This window comes from Chiloscyllium plagiosum, unplaced genomic scaffold, assembly GCF_037043375.1.
Source record: "Chiloscyllium plagiosum isolate Xiang-an unplaced genomic scaffold, Cpla_swu_hap1 HiC_scaffold_16, whole genome shotgun sequence".
In the NCBI taxonomy this organism is placed as follows: domain Eukaryota; kingdom Metazoa; phylum Chordata; class Chondrichthyes; order Orectolobiformes; family Hemiscylliidae; genus Chiloscyllium; species Chiloscyllium plagiosum.
In genome coordinates, this window is record NW_028270154.1 from 75658572 (window position 1) to 75677706 (window position 19135).

General features: G+C 43.7%; 1 pseudogene; it reads right to left on the reverse strand.

The window, feature by feature from the left end:
- Positions 1-6604: 6604 nt before the first annotated feature.
- LOC148147577 (uncharacterized) lies at positions 6605-7369 on the reverse strand (annotated as a pseudogene).
- Positions 7370-19135: the final 11766 nt, after the last annotated feature.

A 19135-nucleotide genomic window follows, 5' to 3' on the forward strand; every position in this document is an offset into this window, starting at 1 on the left:
TCACTTTGAGTCTTCACTGTGAGTCTTCCCTGTGCATCTCCAGTGTGTGTCTTCAAATTGTGTCTTCACTGTGTCTCTTCACTGTGGGTCTTCAGAGTGAGTCTCTTCACTGAGTGTCTTCACTGCAAGTCTTCACTGTGAGTCCTCACTGTGAGACTTCACTGCGAGTCTCACTATGAGTCTTCACTGTGAGTATTCACAGTGAGTCTTCTCTTCAAGTCTTCAATCAGAGTCGTCACTGTGAGTATTCCCTGTGAGTCTTCTCTGCTATTCTTCACTAAGACACTTCACTGTGAGTCTTCACTGTGAGTCTTCACTGTGCATCTTCCTTGACAGACTTCACGGAGAGTCTTTACTGTGATTCTTCACTTCAAGTCTTCATTCTGAGTCTTCACTGATATTCACTGAGACTCTTCAGTGTGAGTCTTCACTGAGAGTCTATACTGTACGTCTTCTCATTGCATCTTCACTGTGGGTCTTCAGAATGTGTCTTCACTGTCAGTCTTCACAGTACATCTTCAGTGGGAGTCTTCACTGTGAGTCTTCAGTGCGATTCCTCACAGTGCATCTTCACTGAGAGTCTTCAGTGTGATTCTTCACTGTGAGTCTTCACTGCGAATCTTTGATGTGAGCCTTCACTGTAAGTCTTCACTGAGAATGTTTACTGTGAAGCTTCACTGTCAGTCTTCACTGTGCATTTTTATTCTGAGTCTTCACTGTGACTCTTCATTGTGAGTCTTCAGTTCAACTCTTCACTGTGAATCTTCATTGTGAGTCTTAACTATGTGTACTCACTGCAATTCTTTACTGAGAGTCTTCACAGTGCATCTTCACTTTGCATCTTGCCTGAGTGTCTCCACTGCAAGCCTTCAGTGTGAGTCTTCAATGTCAGTCTTCACTGAGAAGCTTCACTATGAGTCTTCACTGTGAGTATTCACTGAGACTCTTTACATTGAGTCTTCACTGAGATTCTTCACTGAGAGTCTTCACTGAGAGTCTTCACTGTGTGAATTCACATAGAGTCTACACTGTGGATGTTTTCTGAGAGTTTTCACTGTGAGTCTTCACTGTGAGTCTACTCTGCGAGTCTTCTCTGCGAGTCTTTACTGGGAGTCTTCACTTTAGTCTTCACACTGAGTCTTCACCGTACATCTTCGCTGTGAGTCTTCACTGTGAGTCTTTACTAGGAGTCTTCACTTTCGTCTTCATATTGAGTCTTCACCATACATCTTCACTGAAAGTCTTCACTGTGCCTGTTCAGTGTGTGTATTCGCTGTGAGTCTTCAGTACGATTCTTCAAAGTGCGTCTTCACTGATAGTCTTCACTTTGAGTCTTCAGTGTGAGTCTTCCCTATGAGTCCTCACTGCCAATCTTCATCATGAGTCTTCACTGTGAGTCTTCACTCTGAGAGTCTTTACTGTGATTCTTCACTGCAAGTCTTCACTCTGAGTCTTCACTGGGTATTAACTGAGACTTTTCACTGTGCGTCTTCACTGAGTGTCTATACTGTGAGTCTTCATTGCAAGTCTTTGCTGTAAGTCTTCACTGAGAGTCTTCACTGTGAGCCTTCAGTGTGAGTCATCAGTTTGAGTTTTCAATGTGAGTCTTCACTGCACGTTTTCACAGTGAGTCTTCACTGTACATGTTCACAGTGGGTCTTCACAATGAGTCTTCACTGTGAGTCTTCAGTGTGATTCCTCACAGTGCATCTTCAATGAGAGTCTTCACTGTGAATCTTCACTATGAGTTCCCACTGTGACTCTTCACTGTGAGACTTCACTGTGAGTCTTCTCTGTGAGTCATCAGGTCTTCAGGTCGAGTCTTCACTGTATGTCTTCATAAAGAGTCTACACTGTGGATATTCACTGAGAGTATTCACTGTGTGTTTTCACTGAGAGTCTTCACTGTGAGACTTCACTGAGAATCTTCACTGTGAAGCTTCACTGTCAGTCTTCACTGTGCATTTTTATTCTGAGTCTTCACTGTGACTCTTCATTGTGAGTCTTCAGTTCAACTCTTCACTGTGAATCTTCATTGTGAGTCTTAACCAAGTGTATTCACTGCAATTCTTCACTGAGAGTCTTCACAGTGCATCTTCACCTTGCATCTTTCCTGAGAGTCTTCACTGTGAGTCTTCACTGTGCATTTTCATTCTGAGTCTTCACTGTGACTCTTCATTGTGTGTCTTCCTTGAGACTCTTCACTGTGAATCTTCATTGTGAGTCTTAACTATGTGCCTTCACTGCAATTATTCACTGTGAGTCTTCACAGTGCATCTTCACTTTGCATCTTTCCTGAGAGTCTTCACTGAGAATCTTCATTAAGAGTCTTCACTGTGGATCTTCACATAGAATCTACACAGTGGGTCTTCACTGAGAGTTTTCACAGTGTGTCTTCACAGTGAATCTTCGCTGTGTGTCTTCACTGTGAGTCTTCTCTGCGAGTCTTTACTGGGAGTCTTCACTTTAGTCTTCACTCTGAGTCATCACTGTACATCTTCACTGAGAGTCTTCACTGCAAGACTTCACTGAGAGTCTTCACTGTGCCACTTCAGTGTGTGTATTCACTGTGAATCTTCAGTGCGATTCTTCAGAGCACATCTTCACTGACAGTCTTCACTTTGAGTCTTCAGTGTGAGTATTCCCTATGAGTCCTCACTGCCAATCTTCAGCATGAGTCTTCACTGTGAGTCTTCACTAAGAGTCTTCATTGCGAGTCTTCAATTTGAGTCTTCACTGTAAGTATTCACTGTGCATCTTCACTGTGCATCTTTACTGCGAGTCTTCACTGAGAGTCTACACTGAGAGCCTTTACTTTGTGTCTTCACTGAGAATCTTCAATGAGAGTTCACTGTGAAGGTTCTTTGTGTGTCTTCAGTGTGATTCCTCACTGAGTGTCTTCACTGCGAGACTTCACTGAGAGTTATTAGTGTGCATCTTAACTGAGAGTCTTCATTGTTCATTTTCACTCTGAGTGTTCACTGTGAGTATTCACTGTGAGTCTTCACCATGAGTCTTTACTGTGAGACCTCAAACTGTTTGTTCACTATGAGTCTTCACTGTGCATCTTTGCTGTGCATCTTCACTGAGAGTCTTCACTATGAGTCTTCACTGTGAATTTACAATTTGAGTCTTCACAGCGAGTCTTCTCAGAGAGCCTTCACTGTATGTCCTTGCAGTGACTGTTCACTGTGAGTCTTTGCTGAGAGTCTTCACTGAGAGTCTTCACTGAGAGTCTTCATTGTGAGTCTTCACTGAGGATCTTCACTGAGGGTCTTCACTGAGAGTCTTCACTGTGAGTCTTCACTATGATCTTCACTGTCTGTTTTCCCTGAGAGTCTTACTGTGAGTCTTCATGGTGCATCTTCACTGAGAGTCTTCACTGTGAGGCTTCACTGTACATCTTCACTTTGACTCATTACTGAATCCTGTGTCATCACTGTGTGTCTTCCTTGAGACTCTTCACTGTGAGTCTTCACTGAGAGTCTTCACATTGTGTCTTCACTGAGAGTCTTCACTATGAGTACTCTCTTTGAATTTTCACTGAGCATCTTCCCAGAGAGTCTTCACTGTGAATCTTCACTGTGAATCATATACTGTGAGTCCTCGCTGTGAGTCATACACTGAGTCTTCACTGTGAGATTTTCCTGTGCGCTTTCATTGTGAGTCTTCACTGACAGTATTCACTGTGTATCTTAACTGTATGTCTACATTGTGAGTCTACATTGTGAGTCTTCTCTGAATGTCTTCACTGCGCATCATCACGGAGAGTCTTCTCAGTGATTCTTCGTGGCAATTCTTCACTGTCAGTCTCCCCTGAGAGTCTTCACTATCAGTCTTCACTGTGAGTCCTCACTGTGAGTCTTCACCATGAGTCTTCATTGTGAGTCTTCACTGAATGTCTTCAAAATGAATCTTCACAGTGAGTCGTTAGTACAAATTTTAAGTGTGTGTCTTCACTGTGAGTCTTCAGCGTGAGTCTTTATTGTGGGTCTTCCCTGAGAGTCTTCACTGTCGGTATTCACTGTGAGCCTTCTCTGCAAGTCTTCACTGACAGTCAGCACTGTGACTCTTTGCTGACAGTCTTCACTGTGACTCTTCAATGTGAGTCTTCACTGTTAGTCTTCACTGCAAGTCTTCACTTTGAGTCTTTACAGTGAGTCTTCACAGTGATTCTTCACTGCTCATCTTCACTCTGAGTCTTCACTGAGAGTTTTCACTGTGAGTCTTCAGTGAATGTCTTCACTAAGTGTGTTCACTGCACGTCTTCACTGTGAGTCTTCACTTTGTGTCTTCACTGAGATTCTTCACTGTGTGTCTTTACTGAGCATCTTAACTGTGTGTCCTCACTGGGAGTCCTCACTGGGAGTCTTCACTGAGAGTCTTCACTGTGAGTCTTCACTGTGAGTCTTTACTGAGAGTCTTCACTGTGAGTCTTTACTATGAATCTTCACTGTGTATCTTCAGTGTGCGTCTTTGCTGCGTGTCTTCACTGAGAGTCTTTACTGTGAATTTACACAGTGATTCTTCACTGCAAGTCTTCACTGTGAGTCTTCAATGAATCTTCACTGAGAGTTTTCACTGCGAGTCTTTACTGTGACTCTTCACTGCGAGTCTTCATTGTGTGTCTTCACTGTGAATCTTCACAGTGAGTCATCATTGACAGCCTTCATTGTGAGTCATCACCGTGAGTTATCACTGTGAGTCCTCACTCAGAGTCTTCAGTGTGAGCCTTCATTGAGATTCATCACTGTCAGTTCTCACTGTGAGTCTTCACTGTGAATTCTCCCTATGAATCTTCACTGTGAGTCTTCACTGAGAGACTTTAACCCGAGTCTTCACAGCGAGACTTTGGTGCAAGTTTTAAGTGTTAACCTTCAATGTGAGTCTCCACTATGAGTCTTCACTGTGACTCTTCAGAGTGAGTCTTCAGTTCTAGTCTTCACTGACAGTCTTCACTGAGACTATTCACTGTGAGTCTTGTCTGCAAGTCTTCACTGAGTCTTCACTGCAATTTTCACTGTGTATCTTCAGTATGTATTCAATATGAGTCTTCACTGTGTATCTTCGCTGACAGTCTTCACAGAGAATCTTCACTGTGACTCTTCAATGTGAGTCTTCACTGTTAATTCTGGTATGGCATTTATGTGGATTGGAGTAAAAAGAAAAATCTCTGCCCTGTGGATGAAGACATCACCATACATCTACTAATCCTAATTCTTTGTTCAAACCCACCAATTGTCTAGATCTGGGAGATACTCCTGCAGTACTCTTGGGAATTCTATCTATTTCCGGATCCATAATATAATTAAAGTCTCCCCCTATAATTGTATGACGGGCACCAAGAGCCATCAATTTTGAGAAGGCTTCTGTTATAAATTTAAAGGGGTGTGCTGGGGGGCAGTACAAATTTAAAATCCCATATTCCTCTCCATTTATAAGGGCTTTAATCAGAATATATCGTCCAGATTCGTCTTCTATATGATTTAGGATTTTGAAAGGGAAATTCTTTCAAATAAGAATAACAACTCCCCTACTTTTTGAGCTAAAAGAAGAAAAAAAGGCCTGATCAAATCCACCCTGTCGTAATTTCAAGTGTTCTTTATCCAACAGGTGTGTCTCCTGTAGGAGAGCTATATCAACTCTTTCTTTCTTGAGATTTTATAATATTTTCTTCCTTTTGACTGGCGAGTTACTCCCCTTGACATTCCAGGTGCACCACTTAACCGACTGATCAACCATAATCGTCCGTGCAAATCCGAGACCCCTCGGGAGGGGAAACCCTGTCCAGAACATCCCGAGCATAGAGCATATAAAATTCACAAAAATAAAGGCTCTCTAATACACTCACAACAGTATAATAAAAAACTATTTCTAAATAATAAAAAAAATATAAAACGTATTTAAATGGAGATTTTCCCCCTTGTTCCCAGGGGGTGTCACTTCCTTTCCAAAGGTCCATCGTATCTTTTCCCAACCAGTGCACCACCCTTGACCCAGGCGCTCCTCAATAAGATGAGGAGAATTCAGATATAATACAAAGCTAGAGTTAACAGTGAGCACCCTACCCCCACACCCCCACCCCACCCCCCCACCCCCCCACCCACACCAACACCTGGATATATTTGGTAATGTTAATACCATGTATAAACATATATAACTATAAAATTACAACCTCAACAAATAATAATTAAATATAATAATACAAAATAACAAGGGAAAACAACCCCGCTCCTAGAGACAGAGGTAAAATAGAATAAGGTAACCACCTCCCCCGACCAACAATAACTAGACCCCCCAGCCTATATATATATATATATATATATATATATAGAATAATAAAAAAAACCCAAGGGGGGGAGAAAATCGTTAAATAGAGAACAAATAAATAAATTCCTCTCCCCACCCCCCAAGATAATATTAAACAGTAAGGTAAAAAAGAAAGGGGGGGGGGGATATAAACCGGAGTGGTGGGGGGGAAGGCAAACCAACATCTATTATCTCTTACAATTTATCTAAGAGAGTCCAAAAATTCCTTAGCCTTTTCTGGCGATCCGAAGTTATACACGGATCCTTCATGGTTAAAGCGTAGCGTTGCTGGGTAGCGTAAGGAGTACTGAATATTTAAGTCCCTTAAACACTTCTTCGCCTCATCGAATGCCTTCCTCTTTCGGACCAGAGCTGGGGAAAAGTCCTGGAATAACATGATCTTGGATCCTTTATAGATCATGGCTTGGGAATCTTTTCCAAGATTTCTAGAGGCTTCTAGGAGTATCTGCCTCTCCTTGTAGCTCTGCAGCCGGAACAGGACCGGGCGTGGGCGCTGGTTCGAGCCGGGCCCGCGTATTGCGACCCTGTAGGCCCATTCCACCCTTACCTGGCCTGATCCAGCCTCCAGATTTAAAAGCTGTGGCAGCCACTGCTGGAGGAATGCTGTAAGCTGGCCTTCCTCTTCCTGTTCGGGAAGGCCCAGCAAACAAATATTTTTTCGACGACCTTAATTATCGAGGTCATCAATGTGATTCTCTAAGGTCCGGACTCGCTGTTCGAGAGTCCGGACCCGATCCATGGCCGATTGCGCTGTAGTTTCGGAGGTCGCGGCCTTTAGCTCCGCCCCTCAGACTCGGCGCTCGGTTTCCTTAATGTCTCTGTCGTGCTTCTGCAGCGCGGCCGAGAGTGAGTCCCATCGACTTCGGGATTCTTCAATAAAAGCGTCAATCTTCGCATCCAGTTTGGAGATGATTTCCATGAGGCTCGCCATCGTAGGTAAGTCCCCCGAGGCGGCTGTGGATGCCTCTGCTGCAGCTGGAGAGGGTGGGGGAGGGGTTCCTGCCTGCTGAAAGCTGTGGGCTCCTTTCCCTTTACTCATTTTTACTGAAGATTAGATTGTTTAAATTTAATTCTAAACAACTAATTAAATTAAACAGCTACTTTAAATGATTTGGTGAGTGTGGTGGGGGTGGGTAGCCCACTTTGCCCAAGTCCTGGGAGGAGCATTGTAGACTCAGACTTGCTGGGTCGCCGCCATCTTGGCTCCCCCCACTGTGAAACTGCACTGTGACTGTTCACTGCACGTCTTCACTGTGAGTCCTCACTCAGAGTCTTCAGTGTGAGCCTTCATTGAGATTCATCACTGTCAGTTCTCACTGTGAGTCTTCACTGTGAATTCTCCCTATGAATCTTCACTGTGAGTCTTCACTGAGAGACTTTAACCCGAGTCTTCACAGCGAGACTTTGGTGCAAGTTTTAAGTGTTAACCTTCAATGTGAGTCTCCACTATGAGTCTTCACTGTGACTCTTCAGAGTGAGTCTTCAGTTCTAGTCTTCACTGACAGTCTTCACTGAGACTATTCACTGTGAGTCTTGTCTGCAAATCTTCACTTTGAGTCTTCACTGTACATATTCACTGAGAGTCTTTACAGTGAGTCTTCACAGTGATTCTTCACTGCTCATCTTTACTCTGAGACTTCACTGAGAGTTTTCACTGTGAGTCTTCAGTGAATGTCTTCACTAAGTGTGTTCACTGCAAGTCTTCACTGTGAGTCTTCACTTTGTGTCTTCACTGAGATTCTTCACTGAGTGTCTTTACTGAGCATCTTAACTGTGTGTCGTCACAGTGAGTCCTCACCAGGAATCTTCACTGACAGTCTTCACTGAGAGTCTTCACTGAGAGTCTTCACTGAGAGTCTTTACTATGAGTCTTCACTGTGTATCTTCAGTGTGCGTCTTCGCTACGTGTCTTCACTGAAGTCTTTACTGTGAATCTTCACAGTGATTCTTCACTGCAAGTCTTCACTGTGAGTCTTCCATGAATCTTCACTGAGACTCTTCACTGCGAGTCTTCTTTGTGTGTCTTCACTGTGAATCTTCACAGTGAGTCATCACTGTGAGTCTTCACTCAGAGTCTTCAGTGTGAGTCTTCACTGAGATTCATCACTGTGAGTTCTCACTGTGAGTCTTCACTGAGAATCTTCAATGCGAGCCTTCACTGCGTGTCTTCACTGCAAGTATTCACTATAAGTCTTCTCTGCGAGTCTTCACTGTGAATCTTCACTGTGGGTTTTCCCTGAGAGTGTTCCTGACAATCTTCATGGAGTGACATCACTGTGAGTCTTCACTGGGAGTATTCCCTGAGAATCTACACTTTGAGTATTCACTATGAGTGTTCTCTGCACGTCTTCACTGTGAGTCTTCATTGTGCATCTTCCCTGACAGTCTTCATGGAGACACATCACTCAGTGCGAGTTGTCACTGTGAGTCTTCAGAGCGAGTATTTAATGAGAGTCTTCAGTGCGAGTCTTCACTGTGTGTATCATTCTGAGTCTACACTGACAGTTTTCACTGTGAGTGTTCCCTGAGTGTCTTCACTAATTGTTTTTGCTGCAAGTCTTCACTGTGAGTCTTCACTTTGTGTCTTCACTGTGATTCTTCACTGAGTGTCTTTACTGAGCATCTTAACTGTGTGTCCTCACTGTGAGTCCTCACCGGGAATCTTCACTGACAGTCTTCACTGTGAGTCTTCACTTAGAGTCTTCACTGAGAGTCTTTACTGAGAGTCTTCACTGTGACTCTTCAGTGAGAGTCTTTACTATGAGTCTTCAGTGAGAGTCTTCACTGAGAGTCTTCAGTGTTCGTCTTCGCTGCGTGTCTTCACTGAGAGTCTTTACTGTGAATCTTCAAATTGATTCTTCACTGCAAGTCTTCACTGTCAGTCTTCAATGAGTCTTCACTGAGAGTCTTTACTGAGACTCTTCACTTAGAGTCTTTACTGTGAGTCTTCACAGAAGACTGAGAGGGGTTTTGATTGAACGTATAGGATTATTAAAGGATTGGACACTCTGGAGGCAGGAAACATGTTTCCGCTGATGGGTGAGCCCCGAACCAGAGGACACAGCTTAAAAATAAGGTGTAGGTCATTTAGGACAGAGATGTGCATTCCACACACCCACCACTCTGGAAGAGCTTCGAGCAGACGCTGTTGTTCTCCCTTTAATGTTTTCTGGGTCGCTGACTAGGAGATGATCAAACCTCGCGCGTAAGATTTGATGGTCTCCCACATCATTGAATGGTTGCTAGCCATACCTAAATTAATTTCTAAAAAAGTTTTAAATTCTTGAGAGAAGTACTTTACAAATTTACTATCTTTCATCAGGAAGGGGTCCATACGTCAATGCCGAGGGGATGTCCCATTGTTCCTCGCCTTAGTTTCCATATATACAGCAGCGTGGTCGGAAATTGCTATACTGCCTATTTTACAGGATAATATGAAATTTTAAAAAATCGAGGGGGCAAAAAACATATCAATTCTGGTATGACATTTATGTGGATTGGAGTAAAAAGAAAAATCTCTGCCCTGTGGATGAAGACATCTCCATACATCTACTAATCCTAATTCTTTGTTCAGATTTACCAATTGTCTAGATCTGGGAGATACTCCTGCAGTACTCTTGGGAATCCTATCTATTTCCGGATCCATGATACAATTAAAGTCTCCCCCTATAATTGTATGACGGGCACCAAGAGCCATCAATTTTGAGAAGGCTTCCGTTATAAATTTAAAGGGGTGTGCCAGGGGGCAGTACAAATTTAAAATCCCATATTCCTCTCCATTTATAAGGGCTTTAATCAGAATATATCGTCCAGATTCGTCTTTTATATGATTTAGGATTTTGAAAGGGAAATTCTTTCAAATAAGAATAACAACTCCCCTACTTTTTGAGCTAAAAGAAGAAAAAAAGGCCTGATCAAATCCACCCTGTTGTAATTTCAAGTGTTCTTTATCCAACAGGTGTGTCTCCTGTAGGAGAGCTATATCAACTCTTTCTTTCTTGAGATTTGATAATATTTTCTTCCTTTTGACTGGCGAGTTACTCCCCTTGACATTCCAGGTACACCACTTAACCGACTGATCAACCATAATCGTCCGGGCAAATCCGAGACCCCTCGGGAGGGGAAACCCTATCCAGAACATCCCGAGCATAGAGCATATAAAATTCACAAAAATAAAGGCTCTCTAATACACTCACAACAGTATAATAAAAAACTATTTCTAAATAATAAAAAAAATATAAAACGTATTTAAATGGAGATTTTCCCCCTTGTTCCCAGGGGGTGTCACTTCCTTTCCAAAGGTCCATCGTATCCTCTCCCAACCAATGCCCCACCCTTGACCCAGGCACTCCTCAATAGGATGAGGAGAATTCAGATATAATACATAGCTAGAGTTAACAGTGAGCACCCTACCCCCACCCACACCAACACCTGGATATATTTGGTAATGTTCATCCCATGTATAAACATATATAACCATAAAATTACAACCTCAACAAATAATAATTAAATATAATAATACAAAATAACAAGGGGAAAATAACCCCGCTCCTAAAGACAGAGGTAAAATAGAATAAGGTAACCACCTCCCCCCACCAACATTAACTAGACCCCCCAGCCTATATATATATATATATATATATATATAGAATAATAAAAAAAACCCAAGGGGGGGAGAAAATCGTTAAATAGAGAACAAATAAGTAAATCCCTCTCCCCACCCCCCAAGATAATATTAAACAGTAAGGTAAAAAAGAAAGGTGGGGGGCGGATATAAACCGGAGTGGTGGGGGGGGAAGGCAAACCAACATCTATTATCTCTTACAATTTATCTAAGAGAGTCCAAAAATTCCTTAGCCTTTTCTGGTGATCCGAAGTTATACACGGATCCTTCATGGTTAAAGCGTAGCGTCGCTGGGTAGCGTAAGGAGTACTGAATATTTAAGTCCCTTAAACACTTCTTCGCCTCATCGAATGCCTTCCTCTTTCGGACCAGAGCTGGGGAAAAGTCCTGGAATAAAATGATCTTGGATCCTTTATAGATCATGGCTTGGGAATCTTTTCCAAGATTTCTAAAGGCTTCTAGGAGTATCTGCCTCTCCTTGTCGCTCTGCAGCCGGAACAGGACCGGGCGTGGGCGCTGGTTCGAGCCGGGCCCACGTATTGCGACCCGGTAGGCCCATTCCACCCTTACCTGGCCTGATCCAGCTTCCAGATTTAAAAGCTGTGGCAGCCACTGCTGGAGGAATGCTGTAAGCTGGCCTTCCTCTTCCCGTTCGGGAAGGCCCAGCAAACAAATATTTTTTCGACGACCTTAATTATCGAGGTCATCAATGTGATTCTCTAAGGTCCGGACTCGCTGTTCGAGAGTCCGGACCTGATCCACGGCCGATTGCACTGTAGTTTCGGAGGTCGCGGCCTTTAGCTCCGCCCCTCCGACTCGACGCTCGATTTCCTGGATGTCTCGGTCGTGCTTCTGCAGCGCGGCCGAGAGTGAGTCCCATTGACTTCGGGATTCTTCGATGAAATCGTCGATCTTCGCGCCCAGTTTGGAGATCATTTCTACAAGGCTTGTCACTGTAGGTAAGTCCCCCGGGGCGGCTGTGGACGTCTCTGCTGCAGCTGGAGAGGGTGGGGGAGGGGTTCCTGCTTGCTGAGAGCTGCGGGCTCCCTTCCCTTTAGTCATTTTTACTGAAGATTAGATTGTTTAAATTTAATACTAAACAACTAATTAAATTAAACAGCTATTTTAAATGATTTGGTGAGTGTGGTGGGGGTGGGTAGCCCACTTTGCCCAAGTCCTGGGAGGAGCACTGTAGACTCAGACTTGCTGGGTCGCCGCCATCTTGGATCCCCCCACTGTGAAACTGCACTGTGACTGTTTTTCCTGAGAGTCTTCCTGACAGTCTTCATGGTGTGACATCACTGTGAGTCTTCACTGGGAGTATTCCCTGAGAATCTACACTTTGAGTATTCACTATGAGTTTCTCTGCAAGTCTTCACTGGGAGTCTTCAGTGTGCATCTTCCCTGACAGTCTTCATGGAGACACATCACTCAGTGCGAGTTGTCACTGTGAGTCTTCAGAGCGAGTATTCAATGAGAGTCTTCAGTGCGAGTCTTCACTGTGTGTATCATTCTGAGTCTTCACTGACAGTTTTCACTGTGAGTCTTCACTGAGTGTCTTCACTGCGATCCTTCACTGAGTGTCTTTACTGTGCATCTTAACGGTGTGTCCTCACTGTGAGTCCTCACCGGGAATCTTCACTGAGAGTCTTCACTGTGACTCTTCAGTGAGAGTCTTCACTGAGAGTCTTCACTGTGAGTCTTCACTGAGAGTCTTCACTGAGTCTTCACTGAGAGTCTTTACTGTGAATCTTCACAGTGATTCTTCACTGCAAGTCTTCACTGTCAGTCTTCAATGAGTCTTCACTGAGAGTCTTCACTGAGAGTCTTCACTGAGTCTTCACTGAGAGTCTTCACTGACAGTCTTCACTGTGATTCTTCAGTGAGAGTCTTCACTGAGAGTCTTCACTGAGTCTTCACTGAGAGTCTTTACTGTGAATCTTCACAGTGATTCTTCACTGCAAGTCTTCACTGTCAGTCTTCAATGAGTCTTCACTGAGAGTCTTTACTGAGACTCTTCACTTAGAGACTTTACTGTGAGTCTTCACAGTGGTCCTTCACAGAAAACTGAGAGGGGATCTGATTGAGACATATAAGATTATTAAAGGATTGGACACTTTGGCAGCAGGAAACATGTTTCCGCTGATGGGTGAGCCCAAAACCAGAGGACACAGCTTAAAAATAAGGGGTAGACCATTTAGGACAGAGATGAGGAGAAACTCCTTCACCCAGAGAGTGGTGGGTGTGTGGAATGCTCTTCCCCAGAGGGCAGTGGAGGCTCAGTCTCTGGATTCATTTAAGAAAGAGTTGGATAGAGCTCTCAAGGATAGTGGAATCAAGGGTTATGGAGATAAGGCAGGAACAGGATACTGATTGAGGATGATCAGCCATGATCATATTGAATGGTGGTGCAGGCTCGAAGGGCAGAATGGTCTACTCCTGCACCTATTGTCATTGTCTATTGTCTATTGTAAGTCTTCACTGAGAATCATCACTATGCATCTTCACTGTCAGTATTCACCGTAAGCCTTCTCTGCAAGCCTTCACAGAGTGTCTTCACTGCAATTTTCACTGTGCATCTTCAGTATGTCTTCACCATGAGTCTTCACTGTGTATCTTCACTGATAGTGTTCTCTGAGAATCTTCACAGTGAGTCTTCACTGTGCGTCTTCCCTGACAATCTTCACTGAGTGTCTTTACTGTGTGCCTTCACTGAGACTCTTTATTGTCAGTCTTTAATGTGCGTCTTAACTGTATGTCTTCACGGTGAGTCATCACTGTGAAACTTCACTGAGACTGTTCACTACACGTCTTCACTGTGAGTCTTCGCTGAGAGACTTTAACCCGAGTCTTCACAGCGAGACTTTGATGCAAGTTTTAAGTGTTAACCTTCAATGTGAGTCTCCACTATGAGTCTTCACTGTGACTCTTCAGAGCGAGTCTTCAGTGCTAGTCTTCACTGACAGTCTTCACTGAGACTATTCACTGTGAGTCTTGTCTGCAAGTCTTCACTGAGAGTCTTCACTGCAATTTTCACTGTGCATCTTCAGTATGTCATCAATATGAGTCTTCACTCTGTATCTTCGCTGACAGTCTTCACAGAGAATCTTCACTGTGGCTCTTCAATGTGAGTCTGCACTGTACATCTTCACTGAGAGTCTTCACAGTGATTCTTCACTGCTCATCTTCACTGACAGTTTTCACTGTGAGTCTTCAGTGAATGTCTTCACTAAGTGTGTTCACTGAAAGTATTCACTGTGAGTCTTCACTCTGAGATTCTTCACTGTGTGTCTTTTCTGAGCATCTGAACTGTGTGTCGTCACTGTGAGTCCTCACTGTGAGTCTTCACTTTGAGTCTTCACTGAGAGTCTTTATTATGAATCTTCACTGTGTATCTTCAGTGTGCGTCTTCACTGTGTGACTTTACTGAGAGTCGTTACTGTGAATCTTCACAGTGATTCTTCACTGCAAGTCTTCACTGTGAGTCTTCAATGAATCTTCACTGAGAGTTTTCACTGTGAGTCTTTACTGCGAGTCTTTACTGAGACTCTTCACTGCGAGTCTTCATTGTGAGTCTTCACTGTGAATCTTCACAGTGAGTCATTACTGACAGTCTTCATTGTGAGTCATCACTGTGAGTCTTCACTCAGAGTCTTCAGTGTGAGTCTTCACTGAGATTCATCACTGTGAATTCTCACTGTGAGTCTTCACTGTGAATTTTCACTATGAGTCTTCACTGAGAATCTTCAATGCGAGCCTTCACTGAGAGTCTTCACTGCAAGTATTCACTATAGGTCTCCTCTGCAAGTCTTCACTGTGAATCTTCACTGTGAGTTTTTCCTGAGAGTCTTCCTGACAGTCTTCATGGTGTGACATCACTGTCAGTCTTCACTGGGAGTCATCACTATGAGTCTTCACTGGGAGTATTCCCTGAGAATCTACACTTTGAGTATTCACTATGAGTGTTCTCTGCACATCTTCACTGGGAGTCTTCAGTGTGCATCTTCCCTGACAGTCTTCATGGAGACACATCACTCAGTGTGAGTTTTTTTTTTAGATTAGATTAGATTACTTACAGTGTGGAAACAGGCCCTTCAGCCCAACAAGTCCACACCGACCCACCGAAGCGCAACCCACCCATACCCCTACATTTACCCCTTTTAACCTAACACTATGGGCAATTTAGCATGGCCAATTCACCTGACCCGCACATCTTTGTGACTGTGGGAGGAAACCGGAGCACCCGGAGGAAACCCACGCAGACACGGGGAGAATGTGCAAACTCCACACAGTCAGTCGCCTGAGGTGGGAATTGAACCCGGGTCTCTGGCGCTGTGAGGCAGCAGTGCTAACCACTGTGCCACCGTGCCGCCCCCCACTGTGAGTCACTGTGAGTCTTCAGAGCGAGTATTTAATGAGAGTCTTCAGTGCGAGTCTTCACTGTGTGTATCATTCTGAGTCTTCACTGACAGTTTTCACAGTGAGTCTTCACTGAGTATCTTCACTGCGATTCTTCACTGAGTTTCTTTACTGTGCGTCTTAACTCTGTGTCTTCACTGAGAGACTCTACTGTAAGTCTTCACTGAGTCTTCACTGAGAGTCTTCACTGTGAGTCTTTACTGTGCATTTTCATTGAGAGTCTTCACTGAGTGTCTTTACTGTGTGTCTTAACTCTGTGTCTTCACTGAGAGACTTTACTGTAAGTCTTCACTGAGTCTTCACTGAGACTCTTCACTGTGAGTCTTCACAGAGACTTCACTAAGAGTTTTCACTGGGAGTCTTCACTCTGCATGTTCATTGTGAGTCTTCATCATGAGTCTTTATTCAGCCTTCACTGTGAGTCATCAGTGTCAGTCTTCACTGAGAGTCTTCACTGTGTCTTCACTGTGAATCCTCACTGTGAGTCTTCATTGAGGGTATTCACTGTGAGTCTTCAGTGTCAGTCGTCACTGTCCGCCTTCACTGCACATCTTCACAGTGTGTCTTCACTGTGAGTCTTTGCTGTGCGTCTTAACTCTGTGTCTTCACTGAGAGACTTTACTGTAAGTCTTCACCGAGTCTTCACTGTGAGTCTTCACTGTGAGTCTTCATTGTGCATCTTCACTGAGAGTCTTCACTGTTAGTCTTCAAAACAATCTTCACTGTGAGTCTTCACTTTGAGTCTTCACTATGAGTCCTCACTGTGAGTCTTCACTGCAAGTCTTCACTGTGGTTCTTCACAGTGAGTTTTCACTGAGAGTCTTCACTTTGAGTCTTCACTGTCAGTTTTCACTGGGAGTCTTCACTCTGTCTTTTCACTGCTAGTCTTCATTCAATCTTAACTCTGAGTCTTCCGTGTGAGTCTTCATGGAGAGTTTTCACTGTGAGTCTTCACTATGAGTCTTTATTGTGAGTCTTCACTCTGCATCTTCATTGTGAGTCTTCACTGAGACTCTTCACTGTGAGTCTTCACTGAAAGCCTTCACTGAAAGTCTTCACTGAGTCTTCACTTTGTGTCTTCGCTGCGAGTCTTCGCTCAGACTCTTCACTGTAAGTGTTCCCTGTGAGTCTTCACTGTGAGTCTACATTGTGAGTCTTCATTGAGAGTCTTCACTGAGAGTCTTCACTGCGAGTATTCACTGTGAGTCTTCACTGTGATTCTTCACTGGGAGTCTTCACTGGAAGTCTTCACTGTGTGTTCACTGTGAATCTACATTGAGAGTCTTCACTGTGACTCTTCACTGTCATTCTTCACTGAGAGACTTCACTGTGATTCTTTACTGTGAATCTTCACTGGCAGTCTTCACTGTGAGTCTTCACTCAGTGTCTTCACTGTGAGTCTTCAGTGTGACTCTTCATGGAGAATCTTCACTGTGGGATTTCACTGTGAGTCTTCACTGCAAGTATTCACTGTGAGTCTTCACTGTGATTCTTCACTGGGAGTCTTCACTGTGAGTATTCAGTGTGAGTCCTCACTGTGAGTCTTCACTAAGGGTCTTCATTGCAAATCTTCACCGTGAATCTTCACAGTGAGTTTTCACTGAGAGTCTACACTTTGTGTCAGCACTGTGAGTCTCCACTGGGTGTCTTCACAGTGAGTTTTCACTTTAGTCTTCACTATGGGTCTTCACCAGGAGTCTTCACTGTCAGTTTTCACTGGGAAACTTCACTCTGTGTCTTCACTGTTAGTCTTCATTCAGTCTTCACTGTGAGCTTCACTGTGAGTCTTCATTGCAAGTCTTCACTGAGAGTCTTTACTGCGAGTATTCACTGTCAGTCTTCACTGTGATTCTTCACTCAGAGTCTTGACTGGAAGTCTTCACTGTGAGTATTTATTGTGCGTCTTCACTGTGAGTATTCACTGCGAATCTTCATTGTGCATCCTCACTGTGTGTCTTCACTGTTAGTCTTCAATGTAAACTTCGCTGAGAATCTTCACTGCAGGTCTTCCCGGAGAGTCTTCGCTGTGAGTTTTCACTGAGAGTCTTCAGTCTGAGTCTTCACTGTGAGTCTTTAATGCAAGTTTTCAATGCGAATCTTCACTGTGTGTCTTCATTGTGAGTCTTCAATTTGAGTCTTTATTGTGAGTCTTCAGTGAGAGCCTTCACTGTGAGTCTTAAAGGTGAGTCTTTACTTTGGGTCTTCACTGTTAGTCTTCACTGAGACTCTTCACTGTGAGTCTTTGCTGAGACTCTTCACAGTGAGTCTTCCCTGTGAGTCTTCACCATGAGTCTTTACTGAGAGTCTGTACTGAGAATCTTAACTGGGAGTCTTCATTGTGAGTCTTCACTTTGAGTCTTCACTGGCAGTTTTCACTGGGAGTCTTCACTCTGCATCATCATTGCAAGTCTTCCTTACGAGTCTTCACTGTGAGTCTTCTCTGTGAGTCTTCACTGCAAGTCTTCACTGAGAGTCTTCACTGTGCGTCTTCGCTGACAGTCTTCATAGAGAATATTCACAGTGAGTCATCTCTGTGAGTCTTCACTCACTGTTTGCCTTCACTGAGAGTCTTCACTGACTATCTTTACTGCACATCTTAACTGTATGTCCGCACTGAGAATCTTCACTGTGAATCTTCACTGAGACTCTTAACTGTGTGTCTTTGCTGTGAGTCTTCACAGTGATTCTTCACTACAAGTCTTCACTATGAGTTTTCACTGTTTATCTTCACTGCAAGTCCTCACTGTGAGCCTTCAGTGTGAGTCTTCACTGTGAGACTTCACTGTGCATCATCACTGAGAGTCTTCTCTGTTAGTCTTCAATGCAATCTTAACTGCGAGTCTTCACTGAGACTCTTCACAGTGTGTCTTTACTGAGACTCTTCACTGTGAGACCTTACTGTGCATCTTCATTGAGAGACTTCACTGAGTGTGTTTACTGTGCATCTTAAATCTGTGTCTTCACTGAGAGTCTTTACTGTAAGTCTTCACTGAGTCTTCATGGAGACTCTTCACTGTGAGTCTTCACAGAGACTTCACCAAGAGTCTTCGCTGAGAGTCTTTACTGTGTGTCATCTCTGAGAGTCTTCACGTGTGTCTTCACTGAGAGTCTTCACTGCAAGTCCTCACATAAATCTTCAGTGTGAGTCTTTACTGTGCATATTCACTGAGAGACTTCACTATTAGTCTTCAATGCATTCTTCACTGCGAGTCTATGGTAAGACTCTTCACTGTGAGTCTTCCCCGTGAGTCTTCACTTTGAGTCTTCATTGTGTGTCTTTACTGTGAGTCTTCACTCAGTGTCTGCACTGTGAGTCCTCACTGGGAGTCTTCACTACAAGTCTGGGTCTTCACTGCAAGTCTTCACTGTGAATCTTCACAGTGAGTTTTCACTGAGAGTCTTCACTTTGAGTCATCACTGTGAGTCTTCACTGGGAGACTTCACTGTGAGTTTTCACTCGGAGTCTTCACTCTGTGTCTTCATTGTTTATCTTCATTCAGTCTTCACTGTGAGTCCTCAGTGTGAGTCTTCACTGAGATTCTTCACTGGGAGCCTTCACTGTGAGTCTTCACTGTTGTCTTCACTGTGTGTATTCACTGTAATTCTTCATTGTGAGTCTTCGCTGAGTGTATTCTTTGAGAGTGTTCAATGTGAGTCTTTGTGAGTATTCACTGTGTATCTTCACTGTGTGTCTTCAATGCAATCTTCAATGTGAGTCTTCACTGAGACTATTCACTGTGTGTCTTCACTGAAAGTCTTCAC